Source organism: Alosa alosa, chromosome 10 (genome assembly GCF_017589495.1).
Source record: "Alosa alosa isolate M-15738 ecotype Scorff River chromosome 10, AALO_Geno_1.1, whole genome shotgun sequence".
In the NCBI taxonomy this organism is placed as follows: Eukaryota; Metazoa; Chordata; class Actinopteri; order Clupeiformes; family Clupeidae; genus Alosa; species Alosa alosa.
This window is the reverse complement of record NC_063198.1, coordinates 3580668-3602016: the sequence shown is the minus strand read 5'-3', so window position 1 is coordinate 3602016 and position 21349 is coordinate 3580668. Positions and strand designations below refer to the sequence as shown.

The following is a 21349-nucleotide window of genomic DNA, read 5'->3' as shown; positions in this document are numbered from 1 at the left end:
GAGACAGGGCCTTTCAAAACAACCTATGTCACAACTGCCTCTCCATACCTGCTGTGTCCCCAAAGACCACTTAAACACATAGCCTATTATCATTATTATTATTAGCCTAAAACTACTACAACTAGCATATCTAAAAATGTAAAGTTGACCACTGATTCCATACTACATGCAGAATGCAGAATGCACAGAGTTCTAGTACATAGGCCTACATGTATAAACCTAGATTTTAGAAAATCTAGGTTTATAGTGTAATTAGCTTTTTTTTTTTTTTTAATTTTTCATTGACAAATGTACATGCTGTTCACCTGTGGACTATCATAGTTATTTTACTCAATCATGTTTCGGGGTGGGCTCTGCTTTGAATGTCGACGTCACCCAACGTATCAGTTGACGCGTTAACGTTATCATAGTGATATCTTGGGATTGACTTGTTCTACCTGGGCTCACTCCTAACGTTCATCGTCGAAAGCTTCCATAGGTAAGTACAATTGTGATTCATTGATAAGTTGTGTAAAAAGTATTAGCTTATGTAGGCCTACAACATTTTCGACTGTGTTCTGATCATTTAAATTACACAATTTGCTATTATGAACTCTTGCTAGCCTTACTAGGTCTACTTCATGAGCTATTAAGGTAAGTCAATGGACATCACAGCTAGTTTGAGTTTAAATGGTAGCATAAGTATTTCGGATCTTGCATAATAATTTCTAACGTGAGGTTTTACAGCTGCGTTAGGCGGCAGCACTTTTCATCAGATTGGATAGATGAGCTTCTAGGCTACTTGCTGCAATATTCTTCTTCTAAATAACAATTGTATGTGTGGCAGAATACACTCAAAAACCTTCTAAATTGCATTTCGTTTCATGAGCCAGATTTAATTGAACTATGCATGCCCGTGCATGCCTGAAAGTAGGCTAGTGGAAGGCTAGCCAGAGAAATGGAGGTAACGAATGTTGTAGTCTTATCTGGCCCCCTTACGTTTTGATAGAGTTGGCAGGTCTAGTAGTAACCTTTAGGCAAGGCAGGCAGACAAGATGCATTAGTCATGTACATGGAAATATTTGTACACACTTATGCACATTCCCTCACAGCACATTCAAGACTAAACGAAATCAAACGAAACTACACGATTTAAGCTTTCCAATGGTGCCTCTTGCTCGTCACTCTGATGAACGGTTCGCGATAAAATTTACTTTGAATTTACATGCAATTCAATCATTCACTATATCAGCCTACATTGCAGTTCTGCATCCATCTGCACACCAACAAATTATGTTGGACTAAACAGCAGACCTTATGAAATGCACATTAAAAAAAACTTGCTCTGTAGGCTGCAATGGTGTTCTTGAATAAAGCTGTAGCTGTAGCTGCTGTATATTTGCTAGGTTAGTTATCCCATCATTTTATAGGCCTATATATTATTATCCACGACTATAGCCTATTGCTAAATTCCAGATATTGACCATATCAAACTTTATCTCATACTTTAATTTTACTGCACTTGTCTCTTTCGATCATTTTAAACTGTTTTATCATTGGTCTTTGATTATGGCTTTTATTTTTGTTGTCCAAACATTTTGTATGCTATTCCTACCATGTCAAACTACTAAATGAAATCTGATCTTTGATAAAAAAAAATAATAAAATGAAAACCCTAACCTAAATGTAATCATGTAAACACCTCTTTAGCCCAGACATAAAAAAAAATAACTTGTATTGTAGTTGTATTTGAACTTGTATTGTAGTTAAAATTGCTATTTTTACTCAAACCAAAAATCTTAAATACTTTCCCTACTATTGCCTAGTACACAATTATTCCTGAAAGTGTACTTCTTAATTGAAAAATAAATAATGATTTTCTAGTTGATGATATAGCATGCAGTATTTGTTGAAAGAAAATGAATGTGCTGCTGAACTTCCATCTTTTGTTTCTTCTCCCCTTTCTTATAGGCTACTGTTTAATCTCCAGATCATACTGGAAAGCATTTTTCTGTCCCTCCCAAGTAAGTAAGTGTCAGTTTCATTTAAGTAGCTATGTAGGATTGTCAGAGAATGTTCATATTCAAAACATTGGCAAGTGTTCCTTTTAATCGCTAGACAAGCCTCTCGTTGGTTGCCAGATTGAGATTTCAATTACAATTACAGTGCATACGGAAAGTATTCACAGCGCTACACTTTTTCCACATTTTGTTATGTTTCAGACTCATCTTAAAATTGATTAAATTATTTATTTTTTCTTATCAATCTACACACAATACTCCAACACCCCACCAAAAAACTAGTGTTTGGAGTGTTTTGCAAATGTATAAAAAAAAATGAAAGACTGAAATATACCATTTACATATGACATGACACTTTCCATCCTACTATCCTTGCATCCTACTTCTATCAATGGTCCTTGAGATGCTTCTACAACTTGATTCGAGTCCACCTATGCCTAAATGAATTCACTGGACATTAATAGGAGAGGCACACATCTCTTTATATACTGTAAGGTCTCACAGTTGATGGTGTATGTCAGAGTGAAAACCAAGCCACAAGGTCGAGAGAATTGTCCGTAGACCTGCGAGACAGGGTTGTGTAAAGACGCAGACATTTTCTTGTACCCTTCCCCAGATCTGTGTCTTCACACAACCCTGTCTCGCAGGTCTATGGACAATTCTCTCGACCTCGTGGCTTGGTTTTTACTCTGACATACATCAACTGTGAGACCTTATATAAAGAGATGTGTGCCTAATGTCCAGTGAATTCATTTAGGCACAGGTGGACTTGAATCAAGTTGTAGAAGCATCTCAAGGACCATTGATAGAAGTAGGATGCACCAGAGCTCAATGGCAAGTGTCATAACAAAAGGTGTGAATACTGATGTAAATGGAATATTTCAGTTTTTTATTTTGTATACATTTAAGAACTGTCAAGAATTTTGCAAACACAGAAGGATTACAGTGCTCAGGAGACGCGAGGGAACATGGATGTGTTTTCCATTTGAAGAACGTAGGCTGATCGGACATGTACAGACAGCCACAGACACGGAGCATATAGTAGGCCTACTTTCATTTCTAGAGTTTTCACTTTCTAGAGTGTGCATTCAGTACGTGAAAGATGCTTCATACCAAAATAGCGATCAAACATTTTCATGACATGTTTCAAATCAAATTCAGATCAAATTTATCATGACATGTTGTCACAAACACTTATTCCTATTAGAAAATTAAAACCAAAATCATGTAAGTAAAGACTATGTTAACCTTTAAAGGAGTACCGTCACACCGGTGTGACGGGAATGTTGGGAAATGAACGTTCTAAAGAATATCTGGGTTCATTGAATTCAACATAGAATTTTAGAACCTTCAATTGTTGCGGAACTTAGAATGTTCAAAAACCTACACCTTTAAGGGTTAAAGGGATATTCCACCATTTGGAGAATTACACTCATTTTCCACCTCCCCTTGAGTTAAACAATTGATTTTTACCTTTCTCAAGTTCATTCAGCCGTTCTCTGAGTATGTGGATACCACAGCTCCAGCCTGGCATAGATCATTGAATCGGATTAGACCATTAGCATCTCGCCTGCTAGCATCACCTTTAAAAGTGACTAAGATTTCCGGTAATTTTCCTATTTAAAACGGGTCTCTTCTCAAGTTAGAACCTGTAATAAGACTAATTGAAAATGAAACGTGGCAATTTTCTAGGCTGATTTGACATGGAACTATACTCTCATTCAGGCGTAATAATCCAGTCACTAACCAATTTGTCTGCTGCAGCTCAACCTTGTTGCTAGAAGTTAGCCTACGGGAACTATTTTCAGGTGCTGCATGATATCATTGTGCTGCTGCACCCATGTTGTTCCTTGATTATTACTGAGTGTAATTCCCCAAATGGTGGAATATCCCTTTAAGTGTTGTTCTCTCATTGATGCCTGTAATAAGGAAGATATGATTTTGGTTTGTAAAATGTATGCCCCCACCCCAAAACTCTAAATAAAAAAATGTCTTTGGACGACTTATTTGACCTTTTTCATGCAGAAAAAATTACCCTGGATTCAATTTTCTCCAGAATTACACTTTAAGATGATACACATGTTTATACTCTCTGCCTGGCTTGATCTTATTAGTACAGAGCAATCGCCCCATTTATTGATGATAAGGCCAATCACTGTGCTAGGCAAAGCTAGCAAGCTCTAGACAAGCTAATGCTAACATTAGCACAACAATACAGCATAGAGTTGCCTACTGTTTTCGGTGAAATTTCAAATCATTAGAAGCTCTGTATTGAACTGATACTAATCCAGTAAGTGCAATGTGAAGCATTACAAAACTGACTTGTCAATAGCCCATGAAAAGCTAATTTGTCTCGGTAATACACCTCTTGAGGGGAGCAGGTTCGGCCTACAGTAAATGTGACAATGTATGAAGTTAAACATATTGTTCTTGAAACATGTTTATGATACTTGGCAGACCTATTATCCAAAGAGATGCACAAAATACAAAAAACAGTTTAACATTAAATTATAATTATTATATTGATATTTAATGATGTGACATGTATATTGTCTTGTCCAAGTATTAGAATTTCTTCTAGCTATTTCAATCCACATGTGTAATGCCTCAATTTAATCTACAAAACCTGTGTAATATAAACATATTTTCAGTACATTAATATAACCCCCAAAATACCAGGTGGTCCAACCAAAAAGTACTGATTACAAACAGTAAAAATACTGACTTTGAAGCGCGGCAACACTACATTGGCCCAACTGGCTCATGAACTAAATCATTTTGCAATTAGTAGTCAGTAGAAAGCATCTGAATTGAATTGATCTAATTCAATTTGATGGGCTTGTTGCTTTTTGAAATGCATCCTCAAAAAAATTAAACATGGAATTATGTGAAATGTATATTTGAGTATGTTGATTTCCTGTCTGATAATGACAAATACTCATATCCAAGCATTTAATCTTAAATATAATTTTATTTTACAGACGCCCTCAAGAACAACCCCCTTACCAGCACTACAAATCAGAGGAGGCTGAACGGTCGTTAGGGAAATGGTTTACTGGGGCAAGGGACAGGGGAGGGCTGAGGGCAGCCAGAGTGGCGAAGTGATTTAATTCAATTCAATTTAGGTATTGCTGTTTGTAACCAGTTCTTCTTGTTGTTCTCTGTGTTGATGTTGATGTTCTCTGTGTTGTAATTTATTAAATGATTATTATTAAATGCAGAAAAAGAAAATTAGGCTGCTTTTTCTGCTGTTTGGTGGGACCTTAGAGCCATAGCCCCCTGGAAGTGACTAATATTATTTTCTAGTGAATTACAAATGGGTCTGGTTTTGGATTGGTATTTATAGTGTATGTTGTAAACATTGGGATTTTAATTATATTTTATTGTAAATGTTGGAGCCATATGACATTGAAGATAGGACCAAGATCATGTATACATTGCCCAGCTTTGCCCTACTTAATGACTATAATCTTGCATGCAACCCATTTGGCCAATGTGTAGAACCTAGACAGAATATTAAGGTGGGGCACGGATGGGTCTGGCATTTATTGCCCAGTTTGGAGCCACATAAAACCCATTGTAATCCTGCCTGAAGCCATGTGGACAAATGGCATGGGGCCACTATAGAACCTGCGATTCATCCCTCCTATACCCCATTATTTAAATCATGTAGTACCCATGTAGAACCCAGGTAGAATTTAAGGCTGGGGCCCCAGATGGGTCCATTGTTTGTTGCACATTTGGTACCCACATAAAACCCAGTGTAATCCTGCATGGAACCCATGTGGGTAAATTACATGGGGCCACTTTGAAACCCATGGACAGTCCCACAAAATAACCCATATTTCAACCCATATGGTACCCATGTAGAACCCAGGTAGAATTTAAAGCTGGGCTCCAGAAGGGTCCAGCGTATGTTGCCCAGTTGGGACCCAAATAAAACCCAGTGTAATCCTGCATGGAGCCCATGTGGGCAAATGACATGGGGCCACTTTGGAAACCGCGGACAATCCCACAAAAAAACCCATATTTCAACCCATGAGGTACCCATGTTGGACCCAGGTAGAATTTAAGGCTGGGTTCCAGAAGGGTCCAGTGTATGTTGCCCAGTTGGGACCCAAATAAAACCCAGTGTAATCCTGCATGGAGCCCATGTGGGTAAATTACATGGGGCCACTTTGAAACCCATGGACAGTCCCACAAAATAACCCATATTTCAACCCATATGGTACCCATGTAGAACCCAGGTAGAATTTAAAGCTGGGCTCCAGAAGGGTCCAGCGTATGTTGCCCAGTTGGGACCCAAATAAAACCCAGTGTAATCCTGCATGGAGCCCATGTGGGCAAATTACATGGGGCCACTAAGGAACCCGTGGACAATCCCACAAAAAAACCCATATTTCAACCCATGAGGTACCCATGTAGAACCCAGGTAGAATTTAAAGCTGGGCTCCAGAAGGGTCCAGCGTATGTTGCCCAGTTGGGACCCAAATAAAACCCAGTGTAATCCTGCATGAAGCCCATGTGGGCAAATTACATGGGGCCACTAAGGAACCCGTGGACAATCCCACAAAAAAACCCATATTTCAACCCATGAGGTACCCATGTAGGACCCAGGTATAATTCAAGGCTGAGTTCCAGAAGGGTCCAGCGTATGTTGCCCAGTTGGGACCCAAATAAAACCCAGTGTAATCCTGCATGGAGCCCATGTGGGCAAATGACATGGGGCCACTTTGGAAACCGCGGACAATCCCACAAAAAAAACCCATATTTCAACCCATGAGGTACCCATGTAGGACCCAGGTAGAATTTAAGGCTGGGTTCCAGAAGGGTCCAGTGTATGTTGCCCAGTTGGGACCCAAATAAAACCCAGTGTAATCCTGCATTGAGCCCATGTGGGCAAATGACATGGGGCCACTTTGGAAACCGCGGACAATCCCACAAAAAAACCCGTATTTCAACCCATGAGGTACCCATGTAGGACCCAGGTAGAATTTAAGGCTGGGTTCCAGAAGGGTCCAGTGTATGTTGCCCAGTTGGGACCCAAATAAAACCCAGTGTAATCCTGCATGGAGCCCATGTGGGCAAATGACATGGGGCCACTTTGGAAACCGCGGACAATCCCACAAAAAAACCCATATTTCAACCCATGAGGTACCCATGTTGGACCCAGGTAGAATTTAAGGCTGGGTTCCAGAAGGGTCCAGTGTATGTTGCCCAGTTGGGACCCAAATAAAACCCAGTGTAATCCTGCATGGAGCCCATGTGGGCAAAATGACATGGGGCCACTTTGGAAACCATGGACAATCCCACAAAAAACCCATATTTCAACCCATGAGGTACCCATGTAGGACCCAGGTAGAATTTAAGGCTGGGTTCCAGAAGGGTCCAGTGTATGTTGCCCAGTTGGGACCCAAATAAAACCCAGTGTAATCCTGCATGGAGCCCATGTGGGCAAATGACATGGGGCCACTATGGAACCCGCGGACAGTCCCATCTTGGACCCATATTGGCAACACATATGGTACCCACATGGGCCCCATATACAAATGTTGGCTGGGGAGGAAGCTTCTTTCCTGCGGCTGTCACCCTACTGAACTGAGTATGAGCCTGAATCAGATCATCCCTAACCTCTTGTGTTGCTTTGCCTGCTGTAGATAAGCAAATGAACTCATGTTCCTCTGAAAATGGATTGATCCAATTTCAGTTTCTGTCTCATCAGATCTAACTGTGTACAATTTTTTAAATTGTTGTAAATGTATGTACTTGTAGATCAAGTATTGGAAAATAGTTATTATTTCTTTTCAATGGAAATGATTTTAACATCAGATGAAAGACAATTTTAAGTATGATCATAATAATAATAATAATAATTGTACATAATGATAACAACGTGTAAAGTATGAATATTTTCACCAACCAGTTCATCTACATCTCATTCCCACATTCTTACTAGTCAAAAGTACAACTGAAATTTATAATGTAGATCATCTTAGCACCTGTGATGCAATTACCATAATTTCCCAACTATTAGCTGCAGCTTTTACATTGATTTTGCAAAATTTCTTCAGCTATGAGGTTAATACACAGGGGCAGTTAATATGGTATATGGTTTTGTTTCTTTTAACTTGCATAAAACACTGTCCTGTGGCTTATACAGAATACGGGTAATACACAGGAAATTACTGTATGTATTTCATGTGCCCTGGACATTATACAATTATAATATTTATGGTAAGCTGGGTACATGTGGTGATGTGAACAATTTTCATATGATATTTCTTGAATGTAAAGGTAATATGTGATTGGTAATCATGATGTTTTGATCTCTTGGAATATCTCTTATGGGTAGTTTCAATAAAATACTAATTTACTGAATTTTGGGGTGTTTCCGAATACAAATAGTAAATAGCATAGCAATGCAGACCTATGTAATCATTTGTATTTCAAGTCTCTGCTGGGAGGTAGGAAGGTATAAATACATTGATTAATGAGGTAGTGGGCATTTCAATTAGTGCTACAACACGTTGTGTCTCAGAAAACGTAGATTTGCTCATTATTACACATAAATATTGAATTTTATCAACCAAAATGAAGGGCAAAATCACATAATGATTCAAAATATGTATGCCAACATCAAACACCACATATGCATCAGTAATAATGAGGTTTGGATTATTTTCTGGGCTCTTATGAGTGGTTTAACAAAAAAAAGCCAATAGGCGGAATTTCCTTTTTTCAAATCAGAGGTCAACTTTGAAGGCCTGTACAGCCACAAAGCTACAAGATCCAACTTGCTATCATACCATTTTATACTCCAGAGATATGTAGCTTTCAGAAAAATATAGTGAGAATTTGCCCCCCCCCCCAAGTGGTAGTGACACGCCCCTTTTTGGGCCTGTGGCTCATGGACTAATAGGGCGGCTATAGGCTAGGCCTGAGCGAATAAGTGTTAAAGGTGAAAGTAAATATAGCATCCTTTTTTAGCATCCTTGGAATCGTCTCTTCATGTAGATTAAGAATGGCAGGTGCCTATGAACTCCAATCATCATAAGCAGAAAAAAAACGACAATGAACCAATCAGTAGGCTAAAATGATATGTTATTTTACATAAGTATTCACACCTTTTGTTATGACACTTGCCATTGACCACTTCTATCAATGGTCCTTGAGATGCTTCTACAACTTGATTGAAGTCCATCTGTGCCTAAATTAATTCACTGGTCATTATTAGGAGAGGCACACATCTCTTAAAGTCTGACAGTTGATGGTGTATGTCAGAGTGAAAAGCAAACCACGAGATCGAGAAAATTGTCCGTAGACCTGCGAGACAGGGTTGTGTGAAGATACAGATCTGGGGAAGGGTACAAGAAAAGTTCTGCAGCATTGGAAGTGCCCAAGAGCAAGGTACTGTAGCCTCCATCATTCTCAAATGGAAAAGTTTGGACAGTGTTGTGCCAGTTCACAGCTTTTCTGAACTAGTTCAAGTTCAGTTCATACATGCTCAAAGTGAACAGTTCACGTTCAAAGTTCACAATTTTAATTCTGAAATATAGCTGCAAGCAGCAATGTGGGGGCCAAGCAGTTGAGCAGGAGTTGTCATGGCAATCCAATGTTGCTACATTATACACACACCCAATTAACCCCCCGTCCCACACACACACACATATACACAGATAAACTTCCTCCACCACACATCCCAATGGCTCCCCACAGACACGCACACCTCAAACATCACCAAATGTTTTGTAAGTCCTCAGGTTGTAGTCACGAGTCCACATACCAAGTTTGGTGTTGATACGAGAAAGTGTAATTATAGCGCCTCTAGTGGTCAAAGATCACTTAATATATTGAGCGTCTTCAGGATGTGGTCCTGAGTCCATATACTAAGTTTGGTTTCGATACGTGAAAGCATTGCTTAAATATGAGCCCACTTCCTGTGATTATAGTGCCCCCTAGTGGTCAAAGGTCATTACATTTATTGAGCCTCATCCTTATTGGGTCCTGACCCCATGTACAGACTTTGGTTTATCTATGTCAAAGCGTTGCTGAAATATGACTATACTTCCTGTGATTATAACGACACACAGTGGTCAAAATGCACCAAATTTCTTGAGCCTTCTCCTAATAGGGTCCTGAGACCATGTACTGAGTTTGGTGTTGATACGCAAAAGCCTTGCCTAGATATCACTTCACTTCCTGTTTGCCGGCTTCGCCGCCAAACTTGATTGGTCGTGACGGGCTACAGGTTTTGAATATGGCTCCAAAAAGGAATGCGTTTATGATTCATGGTCTGACGATCATCTGCGTCAAGTTTCGTGAAAATCGGCTAAACTTTGTGACCTTTGAAAACTTTTAGGTGTTTTTGATTAAATCCAATATGGCAGCCGGATCAATTACGTTGACATCACAAATTCACATCTGTCGGCCTTAGGATCTCCCACAGACACCACTAGTACATTAACATTAACATTAACAGACACCAATAGCAAGTTTTAATTTCAAACACATTACCCGTTACAGACCAAAATGTCATTTTGCTCATAATAGCGCCACCTATAGGTCAAAAATCGTCAAATTTATTGAGCCTCCTCCTTATTGGGTCTTGAGCCCATGTACTGAGTTTGGTTTTGATACATTAAAGCTTTACTGAAATATTACTTCACTTCCTGCCAAACTTGATTGGTCGTGACAGGCAACAGGTTTTGAATATGGCTCTAAAAAGCAATGCGTTTGTGAGTCATGGTCTGACGATCATCTACGCCAAGTTTTGTCAAAATCGGACAAACTTTATGACCTTTGATTCCTTTACAGTGTTTTTGATTAAATCCAATATGGCGGAAAATCCAACGTGGCGGAAATTGGCGTCATGGGGTGCGTTGAGTTCGGTCTCATCCAAGGATTCCAAGTATACCTCAATTTGTATGGTTGAAACTTTAAGCGCATAGATGTAATGCACAATCTGACACATTGGGGGCGCTAGAGCACTTGACATGAAACTTAGTGAAATTAATCATATGACTATACCGAATCAATGTGCCACTATACGTTCTTTGAAGCTGCTCATTGTAGACATTTGCTCATGACACTGCAATTGTGGGTGTCTTACCAGGTGATGAAACTTGCAGCAGTAGCCTACAGACAAGGTAGACCAGTTCTATAGACCCTTTCAACAATAAAAACAAAAACAATGCTTGAACATTCTATATGGTTCCCAATCTACTTCCTCTGTATTAAGATAACATATGAAATGTTAAAAAGGAAGTCTTGTGGGGCCAACTATGATGCTGATAATGGAACTCTCTTGAAAGGGTGTCACTCCCCGATGTGAGTCGCTACCGGATGTGAGTCGCGCATGCGTCACTTTGCTACTTTGCGACTACCAGTGCTGTTAGCCACAGAATAATGACATTAGCCTACACAGCAGTAATGTATTATTTAGCGTAAGGCATCACATTTTCACGGCATTATCTCTAATGTCAGTTCTAGATTAGATGCTGAAGTAGCCTGCTAGCGAGAGACTTCTGTAATATCAATAAAAATTGACCTAGCAAGTAGCTGCTAGGCTAAGTAAGCAATCAAGCACAACAAAGGCTGTCACTTGAATGGCGTTTGCTAACGTTAGCAATCAAACAATCTTAGATAGCTAAAACGTTTTTTAAACAGAAAAGTGAATTATTTTATAGATTTCAGTCGGATCCCTTGGCGTTATGCCGTAAAACCTGTCAATCTGAGCATACGTGACTCACATCGGGTAACGACTCACATCGGGGAGTGACAAGGGTCTATACTGCGCCCTCCGTGCTCTCGTCGTTGCCTGCTACGCGGCGTTGCTATGCCTACCCCGCTCTGCTGCAATTCATCACGGTTAACGTTGTGCGGAAGCCAGTATGCCATTCAACTATTCTCAGCCGGACACTACATTGCCCGCAATACATTGCGCACACAATGTCAAAACCATTTCTGTCTGGTGATACATATGATTTAAAGTGGAAATGAAGCAGTGAGAACTGTGACCATTTTTTGGTTGCTTTTTCATTTTTGAAGATGCATGGATTTTCATTAAACCCGATATTCAAGTAGTTTCACTGGAAAATGACATGTCAATAACGACTTTTGCCACTAGGGCGCGGCCATGTTTTAAAAATGCAGGCGCTACGTCATCAGAATGGTTAGCATTTGTTCGTGGATGTTTTATCCATTACTGGACGTTCACTTTATTTCAATATGCCTACGCAAATTATGTTGATGTTTGTTTTTGTGTTTGTACAAGAACAAGGGCCGCTGTAATGTAGCCTGTAGGCCTATCAGAGACATTACTTAATTAGATTTAACTTCAATTGCAATAATGTGTTTGGATGTTCTCGCACAACTTGTGGATTACCGCGACCTGAAAATGCAGTTGCATTGTTGATGAATTGGTGAATAAACTCGGGGGAGCGAACTTCTCATGTGTGAGTAAGATGTTTCTTTTTGTGATTGAGTAGTATTGATGATTGCATTTGTTTCGCTCAAGTAGTAGTGGAAACTATTTGCAGAGACTTGCGAACCTGGTGAGAACCTGTTGTGGGTACGCTAGCCTACGTCTGTTTTGTGTAGGCTAGTAGCCTAGGTCTGTGATTGTGACAGGCATGGTTTTGTGGGTAGACGTTGTTTATGGACTGTAGGCTAGGCGTCTGAGTTTTTATTTGTTTATGTAAGCTGACATAAAACAAGCTGTTCACTTTAAGTAAATAAATGCACGGATGTGCCGCTTGTAGCAACCATAGCGCCAGCCGCCGCCCGGTTTGGGGACGATGTGGAGGGGTGATGCCCACGGGCTGTCGGATCGACGGACTATACCCAGGCGTTCCATGTTTGCAAATTCAGCCTTTGCAACGGCAAGCTTGGTCGGGTCGAGCCTTGGCGTGAGCCGGGGTGGACCAGTAGTGGCGAGATGGTGCTCCACACCATGCTTCACAGCGGATGCAGAGAAAGTGGGCTGAGTGGCGCTGGGAACTTCGGCAAGTAGACGGTGGAAGTCATCTGAGGCTGATAGCATGCTAGACAGTCATATGGAGTCAGTCCCGCTGAGCGTGCACGTATAAGAACAAAATGTGACGGCGTCAATCAAACGGCGGTTCTTAACATCTACCAACAGTCCATGTGCACACAGGAAATCGGCTCCGAGTAGGGGAACGGCAACCTTTGCTGTAACAAAGTCCCAGCCAAACCGCTGTCCTCCGAAACACAATTCAACGTACCTCGTTCCATACGTGCGGATGGGGCTACCATTGGCAGCTTCCATAGGGGGGCCGTGGCATCAGTCACCATGTCCAAACGGGATGCAGGCAGGACGCTCCTCTGTGCTCCCGTGTCGCACAGGAAACGTCGTCCGGAGATGCTGTCACGGATGAAAAGCAGCCTGCCTACGCGGCCCGGCGCCATGGCCACTACTGGCGCCCGGCCCTGGCATTTCCGACCGCCCGAAACTGCACGGCGACGACATTTGTTAGCCTTGGGTCCAAACTTGGCATGATAAAAACACAAGCCTGAAGCCTGTTGGGGGCCAGAAGACTGCTGCCGACGAGAAGTGGTTGCAGTGAGGAGTGTGGAGTCGTCCAGCGTCACAGGAGCGATGTGTGCGGGAAAAAGCGCGACCACACAATGTCCCTGACTTGCCAGGAAGAATTTGTCAGCCTCTTCAGCCAGCCTCCGACAGTCAGTGATTGTGGTGTTGGCTAGTGCAGCCCTGACTGAAGAAGCACTATGCAACAATTTTAGCAAAAATGACCTTAATTATGCAGGTTGAGAGTCGCTCTGATGGTTCTACAACACTTTCTGGGTCGTTTGGTGGACGCTTCGTCTCCCCCTATCGCTTCTCTGCGGAAAAAACGAATATGCAACTTTCTGTTCCCGGTCCGAAGAAAACCGCATGTGACTTAGATGATCCAATCGCGCCTCGAAAATGTAGTCAGATTGTAGTTTCGAAGAAGACTGCAAAACGGACGCTGACTTGGCTTTGTTGCTGTTGAAATTGTAAGTAGCCTACCCCTGGGTAAACTTCGTTTTTGTAATGTGGTTTGATAGTCTCTTGAACAATGTGTTTGCTCGACCGTTTTATTGTGAGCCCTGTATCTGTTTAGCTTGGTTTCTTGATGGCTAACTCGCTAGCTAGTGGGGGTTTAGCATAGCAGTCACTTGCTACCGAAGCTGCAGGGGGAGCTGTGTCATGAAAAATGCGAGCCCAAATCCAGCGAAAACCCAGAAACAGCGAAGGAATAACCAGGCCTGCATAGTTCTTTTTTAAATCAATATAAATTAGTAATTAATATAGAACACTATGGGACAAATTGACAGATTCTTCAGAACAATCTTTTTTTTTTTCAGGAATGGAGATACTTAATGTAAATGTAAATCAGGGGGACCGAACCGGCAACCCTCCGGTTACAAGCCCGAAGCCCTACCCTGAAGGCCATGACTGGCCCACCATATTTATTTAAACTTTTTGTGCAACACAATGTGTTTCCATAAACTTGAAGTTGAACACATTATGGAATAATAACATAAATATTCATACAATATTAATACACATAAGTAACAAAATATTCATATAAATAGATTTGATTGAGAAATGTCAATTCAGCCTGTCCTGTCCCCATTCAGCTAAGTTTTCTGTGAGTTTGTTCATTATAAATAGTGGGAGTATTTTTTAGCTTAATTTGTGAGCACTTGTTCATAGTTTGCAGTAAGTTCAAGGATGTGACATATACCAATATTTCTGTTTTCAGATCTGGAACATTTTGAAATCCTACCAGATGGGGCACAAGTCATTGAGTAGTGGCAGCTTCTGACTTCAAAAGACTTTGTTCACCAGTAGACCCCTTGATGATTACCTTTATTTACAGCATTTGTCTTTAATTAAAGTGATCTAATATGTATTGACTATGTACTAGCTTAGTACATATTAGTTTTTGTTATTTTAGTTTCACAAATTCAGTGGTTACCTGTAATGCTCAAGATATACAAGTAAAAAATCACCTTTACTTCTGCATCTGGGTCTTCAATTTAACCTACTGACTGAAGCTGACGGATTTTTGATGCCATCCATGGTCTCTCCCACCCAGGTTCGAAAGCGTCACAGAGACTGGTTGCAGCAAAGTTTGTCTGGCACGGCCTCCAGAAGGACGTTAGGGACTGGACTAACACCTGTGTTGAGTGCCAACGGGCCAAAGTACACCGTCACACTAAAGCCCCGCTAGAGTTGTTCCCGGTTCCAGAGAGACGTTTTGACCATGTGAATGTAGATCTGGTCGGCCCTCTGCCATCTTCTCACGGTTTCACATACCTGTTAACCATGGTTGACAGGACCACCCGCTGGCCTGAGGCTGTGTCACTGAAGTCTGTGGCGACTGTTGAGATAACACGGGCATTTATCGGAACCTGGGTTGCTCGTTTCGGCACCCCTCGGATATATCCTCTGACCGAGGCGCGCAGTTCACGTCTGAGCTGTGGAATGCTGTCGCACAGAGCCTCGGGGTGAAACTCCACCGCACGACTGCATATCACCCGCAGGCTAACGGACTCTGTGAACGTTTTCATAGGTCAATGAAGGCTGCCCTGCGTGCCAGCCTCAAAGACAGCAACTGGGTCGACAAACTCCCGTGGGTGATGCTGGGCATCAGGACCGCGCCAAAGGAGGACTTACAGTCCTCATCTGCTGAACTTGTTTATGGACAGCCGCTGCGGGTCCCAGGGGATTTTGTCCCTAGCACCCTAACACTACTCTCCAGCGGTCAACTCTATTGGACAATGCGAGGCTTTTCACACCTGTCCCTACTTCCCGTCACGGCCTCCCTCAGTCGCACATTCCCACTGGGCTTCAGACGTCTGATTATGTTTTCATTCGCCACGATGTCCACAGAGGACCGCTACGCCCGCCCTACGAGGGCTCATTCCGTGTTTTGGAGGCAGGAGACAAACATTTTGTGGTGGACATGGACGGCAAACCGGAGCGACTCTCCATTGACCGCCTCAAACCGGCTCACTTGGATGTGGCCAGGCCCGTTGACCTGGCCCAGCCCTCACGACGCGGACGGCCTCCAGCTTTGCCCCCACCCCCTACTCCCCTCTCTCCCAAGCCTCCCACACGCCATGCCCCACACCCGTGTCATGACGGGACACCTGCCGCAGTTGGGTCTCATCGACCTCCGGTACAGCACAGCCGTTGTGGACGGTTAATACGCCCACCTTGACTGTTGATTTTACTTCTGATATGGTGAATTCTGGGGGGACGTGTGTAGTGAATGTGACCGGCATAATTCACCTTTGTTATTAAGTGTGGTTCTACACACCGTTCATATTAAACACAGCACTTTGTTCTGTCTGTAGTTACTTCATGTAAGTATAACTGTTCAGGGATCGTGGTCCCTTTAAATGTTATGAATGTGTGATGACGTGTAGCCCCATGCCTGTTTTGTTGCTGGACAGCGCCATTTTAGTTTGCAGTGTTTTTCCTATCAAAATAAACGACACACGCATTTGTGTGCTCAACGTGAGAAATTGTCTCTTGCGATTTACTGCAATTTCCACAAGTTCATCATTTTCAAAGACTTATAATTTTCAAGATGGCATCCAAGATGGCCACCAGAAGCTAATTTTGGCTATATCTGAAGCATTTTTCAGCCTAGGAAAGTTTTTTTCGTGTTTAATCAGATTTAGAGGTCACTGAATCATATACGTCACACAATCCTTCATTAAATCATGCCACCCTAAAAATATAGTTGTGGCGTAACAAGAGGTCATGAATTAATCATAATCTATTGAATTGTAATTTTCCTTTTCCACAACTTTCCAACCATGCTGCCAATTCAGTCTACTTAAACCATAGAGAACGATAGACATAATTTCATTCTACTTTTTTTTCACGACTTTCTGTCAGTTCAGTCACATACATACAACAGACTATTAGGGCCACACATGAAGAAAACAAATATTTTTGCCATGATGAGAAGCCAAACCTAACAATGTAATAATAATAAATAAATAAAAAACAAGCAACATGTTTTTTTGTTGTTACGTGAGCAGAGGTCATACACTTTTTGCTAAATGCACTGGGGTATGATGTAACAAATATACAGTAATACAGTAATACATATGAATGTAGTGGGATTGCAGTTCATTGGCTTTACAGGAAGATGGAAATTTGATATTGCCCAACTGATAGGATGGATGTATGTATCCATTATCTTGGTCTTGATCATTGTAACGTGGGGGCGTTAGCTCTGGGGTGCGCTGGTGCAGAATTTGGGAATTGTTTTCACTCACCTGGTATGCACTCGGATTAAAGTGGGAGTGTGTTGCATTTCCTCGGTTTTCCTGGCCTAAGCCAGATAAACAAACCTGTAAAGCCTGTTCAGACGTGTCTGTGGGTTTCGGGGAAGAACAACACTTTGATATTCCTTTTCGCAGAATATAGAAGAATCTTTTCTTGAAATAGAATGGAACACCCCTACATTTTCTAAGAATCCTTTAGCGGCTCCTGGGTTGACAAATAGAGTCTGATGGGCAGAGTGATGATCAAGTTTCAGTCATTCCAACTATATTAAACTTCATCTACCTAGTTCAGTGATTCCAACTATATTAAACCTCATCATGTTGGTTGCCAATTAGCACATCATCTGTTTTAACAATATATTTCACACGATATGTTTCGCATTTTCATGCACTGGTAATTCCCTGGAATTGCGTTTTCTAGTTCTTATTATTCCTCTTCTTCTAACGCAGTTAATGCAGCTTCAACCGTTTAACGTAGAAACTTCATTCAAACATTGACGCGTAGGTCTTAATTAGGACATATGGGCTTTATATTTTTTATCTTTGTAACTTTTATACTTTTTCTTTTGACATGTAGCTCTTGAACCAAATTTTGGTCCTATGACTTTTCATATTTCTACAACTTTTACTTTTTGAGATATTAAATAAAAATTAAACTTAAAATCTCCTTAGACTTAACATTGGCTTTATGACATCATAATAGGCTATTAAGGAAATAGAATGCAATCAACTGCACCTGTGCTCTCTCACTGACTGCCTGCAGCAACTTGAATGGAACCTCTTCTCTGTGTCCCTCTCCATTCAACTGAATAGCTCACTTCTCATCCCAACTTTCTTTCACTTCCTTTTCTTCACTTTCCCTCATTTTCTCTGTCCCTCTCTCTATTTCTCCCAATTTCAATAACTTTTAACTATTCTTACTTTTTTTTTACTATTTACACATTATAAAGCATGGTAACCACTATTGATGATAAGTAACAGTTACAATGGCTGAACAGTTAAAAAGTTCAGTAGTTTAAAAGGTTAAATTGTTTAACAGTGAAATATTGTAGTGAGGACTTTTATTTTGAAACAGTTTTTGGGAGAGGAAGCCGTTGAACAGGATGTGTAGTCTTAATAGGGCCAGTTTGTATGCTTAAAGCCTGAGATTGGCAGTTGATCCAGGTGGCCTGGACACCTGCCATAGGATTCTATGGGGAAATTTTGATTAGTTTTTAATTAACAGTTTAAAAAGTATACAAGTTACAAAGCTGAAAAATACATAGCACCCATGTCCTAAGTAAGACCTACGCAACGTAGTTTGAATGAAGTTTCTACGTTAAACGGTTGAAGCTGCATTAAACGCGTTAGAAGAAGAATAAGAAGCAGAACTAGAGAATGTAATTCCAGGGAATTACGAGTGCATGAAAATGAAGCTAGGACAGACATAGCATAGCTTAATAAAAAGTTGATAGTTTAGACGTAGACAGTTTAAAAGTTGAATGTAGATAGTTTAACAGTTGTTAATAGACAGATAGTTTAATAGACAGATAGTTTAATGAATGTTGAAAGTTTAAAAGTTATATGTAGATAGTTTAAAAGTTGTTGACAGACTGATAGTTTAATGTGTGTTGATAGACAAATAGTTTAAAGGCTCTATATAGGTAGATAGTTGACAATAACTGACAGTTGGAATGGCTCTAATGTTTGACCAAGTTACTTAGTTAACTTAGATCATGTTTTCTAGCAGTTTTGGGAAAATGCTAACAATGCTAACATGCTAACTATGCTAACCATATGACTTAGCTAACTTAGATAATCATTTTAGCAGTTATGAGGTAGATGAGGTTTTAAAAGGTTAAATTATTTGCTAGATAGATGAGGTTTAATATAGTTGGAATGACTGAACAGTTAAATAGGTGGATAGTTTATATAGGTAAATGATTTACTTGGTAGATAAGGTTTAATATAGTTGGAATGATTGAACGGTTAAATAAGTGGATACTTTAAATGGTTAAATTATTTAGGTAGATAGTTGACGATAACTGACACTTGGAATGGCTCTAATGTTTGCTAGCAGTTATGCTAACTATGTTAACAAAGATAATAATGTTAACCAAGTTACTTAACTTAGTTAACTTAGCTAATGTTTTTATTTTTAGTAGTTATGCTAACTAGCACTATATTAACCATGTGACTTAGCTAACCTAGCTAATAATTTTTAGTAGGTATGCTAACTATGCTAACTAGCATGCTAACATGTTAAGTATGCTTACCATGTGACTTAGCTAATCATTTTTAGTAGGTATGCTAACTATTTTAACTAGCATGTTAACTATGTTAACCATGTTACTTAGCTAACCAAGCTAATCATTTTTAAAAGTTATGCTAACTAGCATGCTAACTATGCTAACCATGTTACTTAGCTAACTTAGCTAATAATTTTTAACAGTTATGCTAACTATGTTAACTAGCATGCTAGCATGCTAACTATGCTAACCATGTTACTTAGCTAACTTACCTAATCATTTTTAGCAGTTTTGCTAAAAATGCTAACTAGCATGCTAACATGCTAACTATGCTAAGCATGTTACTTAGCTAACCTAGCTAATCATTTTTAGCAGTTACGCTAACTAGATACTAACATGCTAACATGTTAACTATGCTAACCATCTTACTTAGCTAACCTAGCTAATCATTTTTAACAGTTTTGCTAAAAATGCTAACAATGTTAGCAATGCTAACATGCTAACTTTGTTAACCATGCTAACTAGCTACAGTGGGTAGGAGTCATAGTTGATGAAAAGTGTTGACAGTTGATGACAAGTTAAAAGTTGTTGATAGACAGCTAGTGAATGTATATAGTTTAAAAGTTTAAAAGTTGAATGTAGATAGTTTAAAAGTTGTTGATAGAAAGCTAGTTTAATAGATAGATACTTTAATGATAGTTTAAAAGTAGACCGTTTAAAAGTTGAATGTAAAAAGTTCAGTAGTTTAATGGGTTACATTGTTTAACAGTGGATTATTGTAGTGAGGACTTTTATTTTGAAACAGTTTTGGGCAGAGGAAACAGTTGAATAGGATGTGTAGTCTTAATTGACCCAGATTGTATGCTTAAAGGTCCAGTATGTAGGAAATAATGGAAAATAAACTGTAACCATTCAGAAAATGATCACCATATGTTGTCAGAGAGTAAGGAAACACGATGAATTGACGTAATGGCTTATTTGACAACATTACTCTAACCCGTAAAACCCTGTAAAACCCATGAAAAAAATGTGTTACGGGGCGGAATCTCTTGGAATTTTCATTTATGTTTTGAACGATTCATTCTAGAATAGCGTATTAATAATGGGCTAGCACGTCCTCCTATTTGGGTTGCCAAATTAGCAAAGGCCTGTCAACTGTCAACAGCTGTCAGTTAGGCTAGTCATGAACGCCTACGAGAGGCAGGCAAATTTACAAAATTAAAACAAGAAACAAATTAAGTGGACATCGGAGGAGCTTCCTGATATGGTGACGTCTTCGTCAAACGAAAAATATCTGTCTGACGCAGAGCTGGCCATATTTCTCCACAACAGGTAGCCTAGGCTAAACTTCATCTGCATCGCTGACTAAATATGTTACGTTGGTTAGAGAGGTATTTTTTGTTTTCATTGTTTCCTTAATGTGTAGCTGGGTCATGGTTGGAGAAACGTTAAAGCAGCTGCAGGTCAACTAACGTTAGCTAAGTCTTCATTACATCTGGCAACCCAGAAGAGGCTCGCGTCTGGTAGTCTTGAGAACGTTCACCAGTGTTTTGATTTTGGCCTACAGAACGTTCGGTAACAATCCTACAAATCGCACCTTTAAAGCCTGAGGCTGCAGGTGGCCTGAACACCTGCCATAGGATTCTAATTGCTTAACGGCCGTATTATGATGTCACAATCAGCAATGTTAAGTCTATGGGGATTTTTAAAAAGTTTTTCTTTAATAGTTTAAAAGTATAAAAGTTTCAAAGTTGAAAAGTCATACCAACCCGATCTGTTTGAAGACCTACGCTACAAAGTTTGAAT

At 40.3% G+C, this 21349-nt stretch overlaps 1 long non-coding RNA gene across 2 annotated transcripts; it reads left to right on the top strand.

The window, feature by feature from the left end:
• Positions 1-419: 419 nt before the first annotated feature.
• Positions 420-7259, top strand: LOC125302255. Of its 2 annotated transcripts, none has more exons than XR_007194874.1 (3): positions 420-478; positions 1951-2003; positions 4982-7259. It is a non-coding gene; the product is annotated as an uncharacterized LOC125302255 (long non-coding RNA). The 2 variants fall into 2 exon arrangements; XR_007194873.1 differs by having other exon boundaries at positions 1951-2007.
• The last annotated feature ends 14090 nt before the right edge of the window (positions 7260-21349 follow it).